Raw genomic sequence first — 18,172 nt, 5'->3', positions numbered from 1 at the left:
CTTGAAATGATCTCTTGGATGTAGATATTTCTACCTAGATCTCTCCCTCTTCTTTTCGGGGGTCTTTCTCTGCCCCTTTTATTTGTATCTTTATTCATACAATCAGGAAATAAAAGGAAAACATTCAAGAAAATCAAAAGCTTAGGTCTTGGAGCAAGGTACGAAATTCCCTCCTCAGGATGATAGAGTGGCCCCTAAAAAGAAAGCAAAGAAATAAAATAAATCAATCACAAAATTAAGCTCAAGACCTAAAACAGGGTGACATAAAAACTTCTCTTCCCAGGACGAGAGATTGGTTCCTATGAAAAAGAAAACAAGATAATCAAGGAAACAAAAATCATCTAATGCTTAGTACCTAGAGAAAGGTGAAAAATTACCTCCCCAGGACGAGAGATTAGTCTTATGATCAGTACTAGTCGTACTTTCGTGCCCTTAATAGCCTCCCCAACAACGACGCAAAAATGTTGGTGTTCAGATATGAATCATGCAATTCACCAAATTCCACATTAATTGTCAACCTAGGGATCTATGAGTTATTTCAAGGCTATCATGCAAAGTATATGTAGGCCACAGTTTCCCTACCCAGTACTGAACATTCAACTATAAACTTAACAATGTGTAACAACAAGCGATAACTGTAACAAAAAATAAGAGTAACAACAATAATGACTGTAATAGCAACAAGAGTAACAACAAAGCAGACCCACAACAACACATTGATAATCATTCATAGTGATAAATAAATTAACTGAAATAAACCTATGCACACATCTATCCAATAGCACCTGGTTAAGAGAGTGGGCACAACTCCCTGATCAGGGTTGTGGCGAGATCAAGAAGTCACGAAATACTTAGAAGATCAAAATTTCATTAATAAAAAGGATAATACATGTATGTTGTTACAAGATCAAAGTTAATGTAATTCCTTTCGGTCTTCGTTGTCGGCTTTCACAGCCCTGTAACTCTAATTATATAATTTGTTAATACTAACAGCCCCTAGAATTATGGTAGTTGTATGCCTACAATTACATAGTGGTTTCTTAAGTGAAACAAAATATAAGGATAACAGTGCATTGATTAAAATATTGATCCACCATTGCAGCTGATGTCTTGAGATGGCACTGCTAGTTGGATGGTCACCATTGTAGAACCACGGTCTTGATCATACTTCCTCCAAATCTGCAAGAATAATTGAATTAGAAAGCCACTTGGGCAACAATCCTCTACGACTATGATTCATTCATTAATGATTCATAATGATATGACAAGAGGTATACCTGTGTGGTTTAGAATGTAAATTGACCAACAATGGTGTAAAATGGTTACAGGAAACAAGGTAAAAATGTGGGTAAAAACATACAAATTCATCCAACAATAGGCCAGAGGGTGGTAAGGAGTTGATTTCATGTGCTTGATCTTATGATGGCTTAACAGATTCTCAATCATGTGTGAGGTGAATTGGGTGCCCAAATCAATGACTACCTCTTTAGGGTATCCAAACTTGTGAAACACATTCTCCCTTAAGAACTCAGCCACTTTCTCTTCTATGGCTACCTTGATAGCCTTGATTTCAGCCCACTTTGTTAACTAGTCAGTGCACATGATTATGTACTTTTTATGCCTTGATGGTGGATCAATGGGCCCAATGAAATCCATGCCCCACTTGTCAAATGGCTCAAAAGTCACTTGAGGTTGCAAAGGCATTTCATCCCTAGGGGTAGCTTTCCCCATTCTTTGTCACTGGTTACATTCACTGGTATATCTTCTTACACATTGGTGGAGAGTGGGACTCCAATAGTAGCCAGCATGTAGTACCTTGATGGCTATCCTTTTGGCTACAAAGTTACCTCCACAAGGCCCATCATGATAGGCTAGAAGGATGTTAAAAAATTCCTCCTCTTGGATACATATTCTCACAATTTGATCTAGGCCTAGCTTGAAGAGATTGCCCCCAATCCAAGTTAATGGGGCACTTTTCCTTATAATTCTACTCTTTTCCTTGGAGGACAAATTTGGAGGGAACTGTGCAGCTACTAATTAGTTCGATATGTCATCAAATCATGGAGAGATAAATGAAATAGCGAATAAATTCTCATCTCGCAGCTATTCATCAACCATTCCTTCCTCACATGCAAGCAAAGCCAATCTTGAAAAAAAATCTACAACTATATTTTCACTACCAGTCTTATCAATGATAGTTAGATCAAACTGTTGTAACAAAAGAAACCACCTAATAATTCGAGCATTCACATTAAGCTTGTTCATTAAATATTTAATAGCAGCATGGTTAGTATGTACAAAGGTCTGGTAACAAGTGATGTAATGTCTAAAATTATTCAAGGAATGGACAACAACAAGGAGCTCTTTTTCAGTCACAATATAGTTCAATTTAGCCTTGGACATATTTTTGTTGATGAAGTAAATGGCATAATGTATCTTTTCATCTATCAGGCCTAGCATTGCTCCTATAGCTTTGTCAGAGGCATCAACATGGATGTGGAAAGGAAGAGCCCAATTTGGGCCTTAGAGTATATGTGCAGTAGTCAACTTGTCCTTTAGGGTTTCTAGGGCCTCTTGGCAGCTTCCTAACCATAAGAATTCAAAGTCCTGGCCAATAGTCCAAACAAAGGTGAGGCTACCTTTCTGAAGTCTTTTATGAATCTCTTGTAGTATCTACCCAAATCTAACAAAATTCTGACATCCCTCTACTTTTGAGGAGTAGGGACCCTCTTTATGATAACGATCTTATTTGGGTCCACTTGCAGTCCTTCCTAGGATATTGAGTGACCTAGAACAATCCCTACAGTCATCAAGAACTCACACTTCTCAGGACTAAGGGATAAGTTCATTTCAATGCATTTGTTTAATACTTTTCCCAAGTTAGAGAGAGCCTCTAGGAAATCACACCCATAGGGGGTGAAATCATCCATATAAATTTCCACAGAGTCATGGACTAGCTCTGCAAAGATGCTCAGGATTTCCCTCTGAAAAGTGGCAGGGACATTGCATAATCCAAAAGGAAGGACCATATAAGAAAAGGTACCCCAAGGACAGGTGAAGGTGGTTTTATCTTGGTCCTCTAGGCTGATTTGGATTTGATTGTAACCACTGAATCCATCCAGGAAAGAGAATAACTTCTTTCCTTCCAGAACATCTAATACTTGATCAATGATGGATAGATAGAAATGGTCCTTTTTGTGGCTTTGTTTAGCTCTCTATAGTCCACACAGATCCTCCACTTCCCATTTTTCTTTGGAACTAGAACCAGAGGAGATACCCACTCACTATCTGAGATGGGGTAAATGAACCCTACATCCAACAACTTCTACAGTTCTTCTTTGACTATATCCTTGAGGGTTGGTTTCATTCTCCTCTGAGGTTGGTGCACTAGCTTGCAGCCTTCCTTGATGTAAATGTGGTGAGTACACACTGAAGGGTGCACTCCCTTCATTTCCTTGTAACTCCAGGCAAATGCATCCAGCTTTTTTCTTAGCATGTCACATAACTCCTCTTCCTAATGTGCAGAGAGAGAGGGGTGTAGGTTTTAACCTCGTACAAAAATTACCTGCATACAAATTCTTAAACAAAGAAAATAAACAATGCAAGAGCATAACACATAAAACACGTATGCACAAAGATTTCCCCTAGATCCCAAAACCGGGACTACCAGCTTGATTTTTCATTATTTCTTTCAATGTTACAATACATATTTATACATGCCGAAGCATCCAATACCATGGACCGAAAAAACCATTGCGTCCAAAACCATGGACCGAAAACCATAGGTAGGTTCGCCCAACCTAATATAGGGTCCAAAATAAATTTTCACGGGGCGTTGCCCCGGACCCCGTAGAGGGGGGCTACCCGCCCCCCTCAAACCCCTCAGACAGGGGGGGCTGCCGCCCCCCCTGTGACCCCCCTGCTGCGCAGTCGGCGCAACAAAGGGGGGGCTCCCCCCCCCAAATGACCCCCCCGCTGCGCAGTCGGTGCAACGAAGGGGGGGCTCCGCCCCCCCTCTAACCCCCAAGTTCACTATGTGGGTTAGTCGTGGAAAGAATATAACAAAACCCAACAATCTCCCACTTGTTGTTTTCTTTCCACAGGGGGCCACAAGAGAGCTTAGTCATTTTTCCAGCCCTGAGATGCCCATTGCTTCTCTACACCAAGAGAACTTCTCAGAGCTCACAGATTTTGTCAATGCATCTGCAGTATTCTTCAAAGTGTCCACCTTTACCAGCAACACCTTTTTGTCTTCTATCATATCCCTCAAAAAGTGATACTAAACATCAATGTGCTTTGTCTTTGAATGATAAGCAGGGTTCTTTGCCAAGAAAATTGCACTTTGGCTGTCACAGTCTATTCTTATAGCTCCCTGTACTAACCCCATTCTTGAACACAATCTCTGCAACCAAACTGCTTCCTTGCTTGCATGAGTGGCTGCCATGTATTCTGCCTCTGTAGTTGATAGTGCCACTACAGATTGTTTCTTACTCATCCAACTGACTGCACCTCCAAATAGGTTAAACACATACCCACTTGTAGATCTTCTCAGATCCAGATCTCCAGCCCAGTCTGCATCAACAAAGCCATGAATATCCAACACTCTGTCCAATCCTGGTCTTCCTTGGTGGCACAAACCATAATCACTAGTGCCACGCAAATACCTGAAAACCCGCTTCATTGCTGTCCAGTGCTCCTTCCCAGGTTTTGACTTAAACCTGCTCAATACTCCCACTGCATGTGCAATGTCTGGTCTAGTACAGACCATTGCATATATCAGGCTACCGACTGCACTTGCATATGGAACACGGGACATGTCCTCTTCCTCTTCTTGTGTCTTGGGACACTGTTCAGCAGATAACCTCACACCTACATGAATAGGAACCTTCACCAGTTTACTATCCTGCATATTAAACCTCTGGAGTATTGTCTCGACATACTTCCTCTAGTTTAACCAGAGCTTCCTCTTTGCCCGATCTCTTTTAATTTCCATGCCCAAAATATAGTTTGCAGCGCCAAGATCTTTCATGTCGAATTTGGAGGACAATTGGGTCTTCAAATCCTGGATAATTTCTTTGTCATTTCCAACCAGCAACATATCATCCACATACAAGACTAGATAAATAACACGGTCACCAATTAATTTAAAATACACACAATGATCTGCTTTGCTTCTGGTGAAGTCAAGTCCCCGTATAAATGTATCAAATTTCTGATACCACATCCTTGGTGACTGTTTTAACCCATACAGAGACTTCTTTAACTTGCATACCAGTTCTTTCTTACCCTTCACCACAAAGCCCTCAGGTTGCTTCATGTGGATTTCCTCTTCCAAATCCCTGTGAAGAAATGTTGTCTTCACATCCATCTGTTCTACCTCAAAATCAAAAGCAGCAGCAACAGATACAAGTAATCTAATAGAAGTTACCTTGGCAACAGGAGAAAAAATATCACCAAAATCAATTCCCTGCACCTGGGAATAACCTTTTGCTACCAACCGAGCTTTGTATTTCTCCACCTTTCCTTCTACATTTGTCTTCTTCTTGAACACCCATTTGCTGCCAATGGGTTTCCTTCCAGCCGGCAACTCCACCAAATCCCAAGCCTCATTTTTGTGCAAAGATGCCATTTCATCAACCATGGCCTCTTTCCAGAGTTTTCCATCCTCTGAATCCACTGCTTCCTTCACAGTTCTAGGATCATCATCAGTAACAGACAAAGCAAAATTTGAACAGAAAGCAGATGGACTATACCTTTCTGGCTGCCTTATTTCTCGAACTGATCTTCTCACAGCCGGAGTTTGTGGCTCTTCATCTTCTGATTCCTCCTCTGCTGCAGAGTCTGATTCTTCCTCCTTTGGCTCAAACTCTATCTTCTCAGGTTCCTTTGGTTGGACTTCATGTTTAATAACATCTTTTACCTCTCTGAACACCACATCTCGGCTATACACAACCTTCCGTGTGACTGGGTTCCAAAGCTTATAACCCTTTAAACCATCCTTATACCCAATAAAGATGCACTTTTCAGATTTACTATCCAACTTGGTTCGTTTCTCCTTTGGAACATGTACATATGCATCACATCCAAATACCCTCATATGTGAAAGAGAGGGTTTCTTACCAGTCCGTACTTCTTGTGGAGTCTTATCCTCCAACGCTGATGAAGGTGACCTGTTGACCAGGTAATGTGCAGTATCCACCGCCTCTGCCCAGAATTCTTGTCCTAACTCGACACCACTGAGCATGCTTCTTGCCCTTTCCATCAACGTCTTGTTCATTCTTTCTGCGACTCCATTTTGCTGAGGTGTATATGGAGTAGTCTTCTGCCGTGCTATACCACACTTCTTACAGAATTCTTCAAATTCCTTGCTACAAAACTCTCCACCATTATCTGTCCTCAGCACCTTTATCTTTTTCTCTGTCTCATTTTCCACCAAAGCCTTAAATTCTTTAAACCTGTCAAAGACTTCATATTTCTTCTTAAGGAAATATATCCATGTATTCCTTGAGAAGTCATCTATAAATGATACATAGTACACAGACTTACCCAGTGATGGAACCTTCACAGGTCCAAACACATCACTGTGCACAAGCTCTAATATCTGTTTCGTCCTCTTACCACCAGAGGGGAAACTCACCCGATTCTGCTTCCCATATACACAAAAATCAAAATCCAGAGAGCTATTATTCATACCTTCTACCATACCTTTACCATGAATTATTCGAAGGCCCTTTTCTCCAATATGTCCAAGCCTTTGATGCCACAACATGGTCTTCTCTCCAGAGACCACTAGATTTTCTACTCCATTTTCAGGAACCATAGAACTATTGCACCCATCAACAACAGTGCTACCTTGCAGCTTGTATAGAGTTCCAATCCGAACTCCCCGCATCAATATCAGTGCTCCTCGAACCATCTTGCAGGTATCTTTCTCGAACACTGTCTTTACACCTGCATCATCCAACTTGCTTACAGAAATCAGATTTCTGGCCAATGCAGGAATATGCAGAACACCCGGAAGTGTTCTAACCCTTCCACCTTGCAACTTCAACTTTACTTTTCCGCGACCAATGATTCTAGCCTTCCTATCATCTCCTAAGAAGACATCACCACCATCGTATTTCTCATACTCGCAGAACCACTCTCTATGGGGAGTGAAGTGAAAGGATGCACCTGAGTCAATCAACCATGCCTCATGATCTACATGTGTACTTGAAGAAGCCAAGTACACATCCCCACCTTCATCTGAGGTGGTTTTCACCTCTACAGAAGGAGCATCATCAGATCCCTTTCCTTTATCAAGATTTTTAGATTTACAGTCCCTTCTGAAGTGCCCTTCCTTTCCGCATTTCCAGCACACCACCTTTGTAGGTTTTCCTGGAGATTTAGATCTCCCTCTTGATTTAGATCTCCCACTCGATGACTTATTTTTGTTTCGGTTCAGGGATCGTCCTCGTACAGACAAGACATCACCATTTTGGCTCTCCATATTTTTCCGTCTCATCTCCTCCGTCAGCAAGGCTGAGACTATTTCATCAAACTGCAAAGCCGTTGCATTGCTACCTATTGCAATAACCAGACTATCCCATGAATCTGGTAGTGAACACAACAAACTGATGCACTTATCTTCATCTGAAATTTTAATCTCAACAGATGATAACTGACTTACCACAGTATTAAATGCATTCAGATGCTCTGTCACCGAGTCTCCATCTTTCATCCTCAGGTTATACAGCTTTCAGGTTATACAGCTTTTTCCACAGGAACAGTTTATTCACCAGAGACTTAGATTGGTACAAAGTCCCTAACTTGTCCCACAAAGCCTTCGCCGTAGCTTCCCCTGATACATTCAACAATACTGAATCTGAGACACACAATCGTATTGTGCTCTTTGCCTTCCGATCCAACTTCTTCCATTCTTCATCGGTCACTCCCGTTGGTTTAGTACCCGGATCTACCGCGATCCACTGATCTTTATCCACCAACAGATCCTCCATCTTGAGTTTCCACAACTCAAAACTCTGACCATTGAACTTCTCAATCTCTATCTTTCCACTGCTCGCCATCTTCTTTCACCACTAGAATCGATCTCGCAGATCTCCCACTGAACAGGGTCTACCACAGGCCCGAGTGAAACCCCTCAGCAATAAAGGCGTCCCCTTGAAGCCAAACAACTCTGATACCAAATGTAAGTTTTAACCCCATACAGAAATTACCTGCATACGAATTCTTAAACAAAGAAAATAAACAATGCGAGAGCATAACACATAAAACACGTATGCACAGAGATTTTCCCCTGGATCCCAAAACCGGGACTACCAGCTTGATTTTTCATTATTTCTTTCAATGTTACAATACATATTTATACATGCCGAAGCATCCAATACCATGGACCGAAAAAACCATCGCGTCCAAAACCATGGACCGAAAACCATAGGTAGGTTCGCCCAACCTAATATAGGGTCCAAATTTTTTTTTCCCGGGGCGCTGCCCCGGACCCCGTAGAGGGGGGCTACCTGCCCCCCTCAAACCCCTCGGATAGGGGGGGCTGCCGCCCCCCTTGTGACCCCCCCGCTATGCAATCGGCGCAATGAAGGGGGGGCTCTGCCCCCCCTCTAACCCCCCAGTTCACTACGTGGGTTAGTCGTGGAAAGAATATAACACAACCCAACAAGGGGTTGATTTTGAATGTTCTTTCTAGACCAAATTATATCATCTTAACATGAGTAGGACTTGAGTCAGCTAGGCACAAATATGTCCAAGGGTTATCTTCAACTTTCTTCGCTAACTCCTTAAGCGACATGGTGTTGGGGCGCTAATTTTGGAGGATTTGCTCAATTAGGTCATCTTCATCAGGTTACCCCCTCCTATAGTAGCATCTAGGGTATAAATCAGGGAAGAGTAGACTTCATCTTCATCTTCTTCCTCCTCTTCTAACCATAAAGGTAAGTCATGCTCCAGAGATGGTTGAGTAGGATGGTACAAGACCAATTTTTTGGACAAATGCCCATTTTTAATGGTCATATTCCAAGCCCTACAACTTATGTAATAATTAGTAGTGGTTAACCATGGCCTTCCAAGGATGAGAGGATAACCATTGAACTTGGTCTTAGGTTGGAGAAATAAGAATTCAGTAGGGTATTCACAGGAATCAATGGAGACCTTCACATCCTCAACAACTCCCTAAATAGATACTGTGGACCTGTCTACAAGCTGCAAGACTATTGTGGTCTTTCTTAGTGATCCTTGGAGGTTCAGTTTAAGCATAGTCTCCTTAGTCATCACATTGATGGCATCCCCAAGATTGATCAAGGTATGGGGGACAATGATACCATTGATGTGCACATCTACCATAGGACTTCCAGGATCTAGATACTTTGGGAAAATCACCCACCCCAACATTAAGTCGGATAGTTGTCCAATGACATTAATGGTAGGGGTGTCTTTCTTTCACCTCCCAGGATGTTTGAAACATTTCTCCTTGATTAACTTGTTGTATATGGGGATATCCTTGATAGCTTGGAGGATCGGGATTTTAACACACGTGTTTTTCAATTCACCCAGAAGTTCACTATCTTCTGGGGTGTGCTGGATAGGATGAATTAATCTCTTAGGAAAAGGAAGTTGATTTTTTTGATAGAAACTCCCCTCCTTTTCCTCTTCAAGCTCCTCAGGCGGAGATGGAGTTTGATTATATGGAAGCACTCTTCCAAACTTGAGGTTGATTTCTTGAATTTCTATAGCATAGGAAAGGTATGATGCTTCCCCACTGTAGACCTATTGTGCCTATCTATTCTTCAGGTTCAAATTTGGTTGAGCAGGCATTTGAGGTTGCTGAGGTGGAGCAGGATGAAGGAGTTTTGGTTGAGATGGAGGTGGAGGTAGTAAGGTTGGAGATTGGTTTTATGGGGGCCTCTACCATTGGGATGGTGCATTCCACTAAGGTTATGGAGGAGTATATGGCTGAAATGGTTAGTTGGCAGGTTGGGAATGGTATTGAGGTGCGAAAGACTTGGGAGAAGGTGTGGACCATGAAAGATGAGTAGGAGGGAACCAAGGGGGCAACTAGATGAATCTACAGGAGAGGTCAGAGGTGACAGAATGATGGAACAAAGATGAATCTATAGGTCAGAGGTGACAGAATGATGGAAGAGAATAATGGTCAAACGTTTGATAAAAGTATAAATAGGATGTGACAGAATGCATGGTAGTTCTGTTTGCAGATGTGATAAAATGCAGGGAAGTTCAGAGAAATCAATTTAAAAGTGATGTATGATGGAAAATTATGTTATAACAAGTCAATTCAAAGGTAACAGGGAAATGGTACAGAAGAATAGAATGTTGGAACAAAGGACTACAAATCAAAATCAAGAAGTTGAAGAAAAAGGATGTTTTCAAGTATGTTAAGTTGTATACATGGGTTCACTGTTAAAAAAGAGCATATACACATGGGTTCACTGTACAAAAAGAGTGTATACATATGCATGCACTTTTACAAGAGGAAAAACGTGTATGGGATGAAAAATTAAGGAAATTAAAGTGAAATAATACCAAGGGTCAATACCATGGTATTAGCCCATAATATTGAGCGGAGTAATGACTATTTGATCCCATATAAGAATACCATAGGTTCTAAGCGTTGTTTTGGTCCGAGGTATCAAGAAAGGATAAAACTATATAAGGAGGAGAAGATCAAAGGGCTAAGAGCACAAGTAATTAATATCCTATGAAGTGTTAGATCAAAATCAAGTATGCATGTTATGGGTTTTTGATGCTTTACTTGATCTGAACTAAATATTCACCTGAGTGTTTGTTGATGGATGAGATCTAATGATGGATCAGGATCATAATGACTTATCATTATGTGATCTGATAATGGATAGTCTAGAACTGAGTGCTAACAAATGTTTTGTCCTTTAAATGATATGACCTGGGTATGTCTGAAGTCTGGAATAACTGCGAAGTTATAAGTAAGTATTTGTAGATCTATATGTTGGTTCACCTTGGTGAAGGCGCGTATACATGCTGGTTCAGCACTTCCAAGTAGTGTATGCAAAAGAAAAGCTTATTATTCAAAAATGACTGATCTATCTAATCAATGTTGATGTTTTACTATTGTCTATCAATTATGTCTTCTTAGATATGAAAGTAGAGTTGAATGCATAAGGAGATTGAGTTTGGTTGATTTATTGATTGAGTAAGAAGGGTGATCTTTGCTACTATCTGTTTAGAACTCTCTAATTTGATAGCAGATATTCAGAATGTCATTGGTTGGTACAGTTTTGATTCATAAGTTTTATGATTTAGTATTTTTAGAGGTATATGCAAGTTGGGTTAAAGGAAGTAGCATATACACGTAGGTTGACTTCATTGTATAAGCGTGTACATTATGACATATGATTTTTTAGGTTGCAGTTGGTTCTAGTTGTTGATGTAGTGTTCTAGGTTCAAATTTGTGTACTGGTTACAATGATATGTCTGTTCTAGTTGATTGGTTTAATTTTGTTTGAATGAATGGTTGATTCAGTTGTGTTAGAGGTTCAGTGATTGTTTGATTCAGTGTGTCAGAGGTTTCTGTGATTGATTGATTCAGTTGATTCATATATTGATGGTTGGGATTCAGTTATATTAGAGATCGATGATTGGGTTTCAATGATTGTTTGATGCAGATGTATTTGTTGGATGTATTGCAATGGTGATTGATTTTGAGATTCAATGTTATTAATGGGTCTAGTGTGAAAATTTGATGAAACGTGGCCTTCATAGTGTGTTGGTGTCTACCAGGAGTATCCGGTCTGAAAGTTTATGAAACGTCGTCCCTGGAGGACACTGAGCGTCGGAGTCTTTAGTGAGGAAGTCGAATCTTCCTACCAGTAGTGGCTAGTGAATAGATAAGGGGGTTGGATCTCCCTTCCAGTAGCAGCTGGAGAATGAGAGAAGGTCGTAGCCTTTTGTAGGCTGGCACCTATGTACTGGTAAACATATCGACGAGTACAAGAGCTAGGGGGTTATAGCTCCCTTCTAGTAGAAGCTAGAGAATGAGAGAAGGTTGTAGCCTTCTGCAGGTGGGTGCCTACATACTGGTGTGAGTCTGCACTAGTACAAGATTGTAAACAGATTATTCTTTATATTAAAAAGAAGACAGAGACAATAGCAAGTGGTGGATTCTAACCAAAGCAGGAGAAAGATGAAAGTCGTCCGTGCGGGATTAGGGTAATTTCCTGGGGTTTACTGCAATTACTGAAGACTGTAACCCTGTACCGTCGCCACTTGCAACCTCTCGCCATTGCCGTTACCGTCTTCACACCCGTCGCCATCAGCTACCGACTACTGGCTGGAAAATGGGGGAAAATATGGAGGCAGAACAAGTGGATTACTCCGAGGACCCCTTCCCGGATCAGGTAATTTTTGGAAACCCCTATTTTTCTTTGTCGGTTACTGACCCTAACCCATTAACTGATCCGACTCTGCCATCTACGTCACCGGTCATAACATTACCTGGATTTAGCGCTGCACCATCTCTCTCTGAGCCGCTCCCTGTTGACACTCCATGTCTCGAAGCTCCTCCATTATCTTCGGGCACCCTGCACATTCTCTCCACCTACACGCCACACTCGCTTTCATTTGATCCTCACCCGCCCCTCTCAACTTTCCTCACTGCACCCCCGGTGGATACCCCTGTATCTGCATCAAACCCTCTTGTCTCAGGTCTGCGGCCTTCAGGATGTTTTGAGACCCCAGCGGTGAATGTAAAACCTACTAAATATATCTCCTTTGAAGGTGTCCAAAACCCTTTGGTGGACCATCCATCAGCTCCTCGCACCAAAAAAAGGAAGACTAAGTGCATAAAGGCGACCACAAAAGACATTACTATCAGATTTGGCGAGACCTCGGCCATAGGGGAAGCTGCGGTCATGGCGCGCACTGTGCTGGTTGGACATGTGCGAGGCTGAGCATACTCGGCCAACAGGCTGACACAATGGGTCAAGGATATTTGGGGTGCACTGTTGAAAGAACTGCTAGAAGTCCACGTCCTACCCCGTGGGTGGTTTTCATTACATTTTGCAAAGGAAGTTTACACGGATCTAGTACTTGCCAAGTACTGGCACATTGAGATGGCTCTGGTCCTTCTCAAACAGTGGAGCCCGTTATTTGACCCGGAACGTGAGCAAATTGGGGCTGGACCTCTGTGGGTGAGATTTCCAGGGCTCCCATTACAGTACTGGAGCGAGGATGTTCTTATTAGAATTGGGAATGCCCTAGGAACATATTTGGACCATGACCGCACATTTGTTGAATCGAAGAACCGAACTCTTGCTCGTATACTGGTCCATTTGGATACTCGTGAAGGACTGGAGGAAAAAATAATTCTACAGTGGGGGAATTACAGTAGGATACAGATCTTGGATTATGAAGGGGTTCCGTTTCGCTGCAGACGGTGTCATAAGGTGGGACACCTCTACGAAGAGTGCCCACTTAACAGAAAATCAGAGGACTCCCCCAAGGTTACTCCTATTCCATCCAGGGGCAACTCACCGGTGATCTCTCGTCCTCCCTCGGGTCCTACATCAACAACACTATCTACTCCTCACAAGACAGGGACGATGGGGCATGGAACATCTTCACCGCCGATGACCAGAGCTCGTGCTACCGCTGAAGCTGCACAAGTCTCGGGTATTTCTCTAAACCCTTCCTCCACATCTTTTGATAATAGCTCATCTGTTGTTGTCTCATCGACTCAGATTTCCATGGCTCACCGTAACATGTCGACCCCTCCTATAATCGCCTCCCCTGCACCATCACTACATTCTCCCTCTACATCCACCATCTCGCCGACATCCTCTTGGGTCTCCATTACGCACAATTACTTCCTCCGTCCTCGATCCCAACCCAAGGATATTCCATTTCAACTGGCTGGATTAGGGCTATATTTACCTGGCTCTGGTCCACTGACTTCCAGAGGGAGGAAGTCTGATCTATCCAAAGCCATTTTGCGAGCTGGGGCGGAGGTAGCCTCCGGTCGTCAATCCACTCTCAACGGGGTCCTTAGAGCAAATTATACCCCGAGAAGCATTCCCCCATGAAGTGCCTATCTTTCAATTGCAGAGGCTTGGCTAGTGCCTCTAAGAAACTAGCCTTGCAGAGATTCTTTGAAGTTGAGCTGACCGACATTATTCTGCTTCAAGAAACCCTTGGTTCGGCCGAGTACATTACTCGATCTCTGCAATCACTGGTCCCACGCTAGAACTTTGTGGTGCTAGATGCTGTTGGGAGATCGGGGAGGTTGGCTATAGGATACAACCCTAGGTCCATTAGGGTTGATGCATCTTGGGGTGGTTCGGGATTCATGGGCATTGATGTTTTCTCTGTTGAACTCAGTTAAACCCTTCAGATCGTGAATGTCTATGGACCCTGTCATCAGAGAGAACACTTCTGGCACCATCTCCTAAATCTCTCGTTATTGGCCCCAGATCACATCATCATTGGAGGGACCTAAATTTCTCCCTGGGTTTCACTAAATCTTGGGGGTCTTCGGCTCAGGTAGATGCTATAACTGGGCACATGACAAATCTTCTGGATCAGACCAATTTTATTGATGTCCCCATGCACAAACCACTTCCCACTTGGAGAAACAGGAGAGTGGGTGATGCTGCTTTGGCCCGAAGACTTGACAGATTTTTGATGAAGGGTCCGCTCATTCAACAACTCCATCATTACAAGCAATGGGTAGGTACAGGAGGTATTTCGGATCACTCCCCTATATATTTGGAAATCCTAGGTCCTCACCATAAGCCGAAAGCTCCCTTTAAATTCAACCACATATGGTTGCAGGACCCTGATTTCATTAAATTGGTATCTGACTTCTGGAATGCAAACCCCATCAACAGAGAGGAATCATTGGCAAAAGGGTTCTGCAATAACCTATCCAAGCTGAAACACATTGCTATCAATTGGGCTAAGGATAAGCAAAGTAGGGAAAATGCACAGCTCACCCACATTTAAGTTGAACTGAGCACCTTATTGGATGATCGAAGCTTGGGTTTCATCTTAGGAGATGATAAGGCGCGCTTGATCGAGTTGGAAAATCAAAAGGCCCATATACTCAAAGAGAGGGAGGAATCACAAAGGCTGAGAAGCAGAGCCATTTGGCTGAAAGCTGGTGATGACAATACTAGATTTTTTCAAAATTATGCAAAGGGACGAAAGGTTGCAAATACCATCTGGAATCTCCCTCTTCTTGAGGGAGGCCTAGCTGACTCATTCAACAAGCTTTCCCGACTAGGTACTTCGCACTTCAGGAACCTATACAGGAGCCCTCCCGGCTCAAGTCTGGCTGAGATCATAAATTTGGCAAATCATTTCCCTAAATTTGTCAATGAGGAAGATGCAGAAGAGCTCTTTGCACCTGTTACCACTGGGGAACTGGAAGGCACACTAAAATGGTTCAAAGAGGACAAGAGCCCAGGCCCGGATGGTTGGACCATTGAGTTCTATCTTGCTTTCTATGACTTACTGGGGCCGGACCTATTGAAGGTTGTGGAGGAAAGTAGAAGTTCTGGATTCCTATATCATGCCATCAACACTACTTTTATTGCCCTCTTTCCAAAGTCTGATTCCCCATCCTCTTTCGATGATTACAGACCCATATCTTTGTGCATCTGTCTCTATAAGATCATCTCTAGGATTATTTCCAATCGCCTCAGACCCATTCTCTCTAGGAATATTGCTCCTCAATAATTTGCTTTTCTTGAAGATAGACAGATTCATGAAGCCATAGGATCGGTGCAAGAAGCCCTTCACTCCATCTGGTCCAAACACCTCAAAAGTATCATCCTCAAGATCGACCTGTCTAAAGCTTTCGACCAAGTCAGTTGACTCTACATCAAGATGCTCCTCATCCATCTGGGTCTCCCTCATAATTTCATCAATTGGATCATGGCATGCATTACCACCCCCACTTTCAGCGTCCTTATAAATGGTTCGGCTTCCCATTTCTTCCACTCTGAAAGGGGGCTCAAGCAGGGTTGTCCCTTATCCCCCCTTCTCTTCCTTATCGTCATGGAAGGTCTAAGTCGATTAATTGCATCAGCCAAGCGGGAAGGAGCCCTTTATGGCCTCAAGATCTCGGATGATTGCTATCTTACACATCTATTATTTGTGGATGACGTACTTATTCTGCTGGATGGCAACATTCGGGACTCCCTGTCTTTCTCTAGGATCCTTCACCTATTCTTGACTGCTACTGGGATGCTTGTCAACCATCCAAAATCCACTATCACTTTTTCTCGTACAACAGTCCATGAATCTCAATATGCTCACCAGGTATTCCCATACAGTATCCACCCACTAGACAGAGGTCTCAAATATCTGGGTTATTGGTTAAAACCCACCTGTTAGAAGATAGCAGATTGGATTTGGCTCGTCACTAAATTGGAGAAAAGGCTAACCTGCTGTAGCCACAAATACTTATCCAGGGCGGGAAGGTTGGTTCTAATCAAATCAATCCTGGAAGCCACCCCAGTCTTCTGGATGGCACTTGCTTGGATACCCAGGAATATCCTATCTCGCATACAGTAACTATGCAACAGATACCTTTGGGCAGGGAATCAAGACAAAAGAATATTTGCCTGGATCAGCTGGCAAAAGATTGCATTGCCAAAGAGATGGGGGGATGGGGATTAAAAGACCTTCCTCTTTTTGCACAAGCCCTTGCAGCAAAAATGGGTTAGACCCTGCTGACTAGATAGAATCTATGGACTCATATATCATATCATAAATACATCTGGCCCCAAGACATGATGGATTGGGTCAGACTACCTAGATGGCCGAAGTCAGGTATCTCATCAGTGTGGAAGGCATTGATTCATTCTCTGCCCCTCATAAGAGACAATTTGGTGTGAAGGATAAATGACGGAACCCTGGCACGGATAGGACTGGATCCGTGGATAGGAAGTGGAGGTAGACATCTACTCTCACAAGACCTCATCAGGTATCTGCACTCCTGGGAGATCAGGGTGTTCTCACATATTGCAGATCAACAGAATACAGGGATATTTGCACAGGCATGGAAGTCGGCTCCCCAAATTAATCTACCTCCTAGATGGCACCAGGAATGGCATGAGTACATATCAGCGATATCTAAATCCCACATTAGAATTAAAGAGGGACCGGATGAATTAGTATGGAGCCAGGCCGAGAATGGCAAATATTCTCCAAAATCAGGATACATTTCTCTAAATCTACATAAGAAACCAGATTCAATTTCAAATTGGTGTAGAAGCATTTGGAAACTCATGGCTCCACCGAGAACCAAATTATTCTTCTGGTGTATACTGAGAAACAAGGTTCCTACCGGGGAACAACTCACTCATAGAGCTTTTCAAGGACCCACCTGGTGCATTCTGTGTAAATGCGCATTTGAATCCACAGACCATCTCTTTATGCATTGCAGTGTTATAATATCTCTTTGGAGTGGTTTATCCACTTCGATCCGATACAATGGGCAGTGGGAGGGAGATGACCTGTGCAGTGCATGGGATGATTGATCAAATAGACACAGGGGATCCAAGCTTCAGAACCTACCTATACTTGTCAATTGGTACATTTGGAAAGCCCGCAACCGTCACATATTCGACAACAGACCTACGCATTGGCCTCACATTGAGGCTGGGATAATTTCTACATATAGGGAGCTGCTAGATCCCCTGCCTCCTAGAGAGCGATGATCATATCCACCCTCGAGTATTGATAAAAACACACCCTGGGCTTTCTTTGACGGGGCCGCAAACCAACATGGATGCGGTGGAGGATTCATTTTGCATATTAATGAACAACACCTCTATAAAGTCAAGATGGGTTTGGGTGTTGGAACAAATAATTATGCTGAGCTCATTACTTTGCGCCACCTTCTGCATTTCACTTTGGGACACCAGTGCACCAATATAAACATTTTCGGGGACTCAAAGATTATTGTTAATTGGTTCAATGGCATATCTGATTGTCACATTCACACACTCAGCAACATTTTAAACGAGGTAAATATGTTCAAGGCAGAATTTAACAATATCTCTTGCTCTCATATCTACAGGGAGCATAACAACAATGCTAACAAATTATCCAAGGAGGCTCCGATAATGCCCAGAGGCGAATGGGTGATTACTGAGCAGCGAGG

Source organism: Pinus tabuliformis, chromosome 8, assembly GCF_031772625.1.
Source record: "Pinus tabuliformis cultivar Carrire ecotype Pingquan chromosome 8, CPIR1, whole genome shotgun sequence".
Classification (NCBI taxonomy): Eukaryota; Viridiplantae; Streptophyta; class Pinopsida; order Pinales; family Pinaceae; genus Pinus; species Pinus tabuliformis.
The sequence above is the reverse complement of the archived record's forward strand: the minus strand, read 5'-3'. Positions refer to the sequence as shown.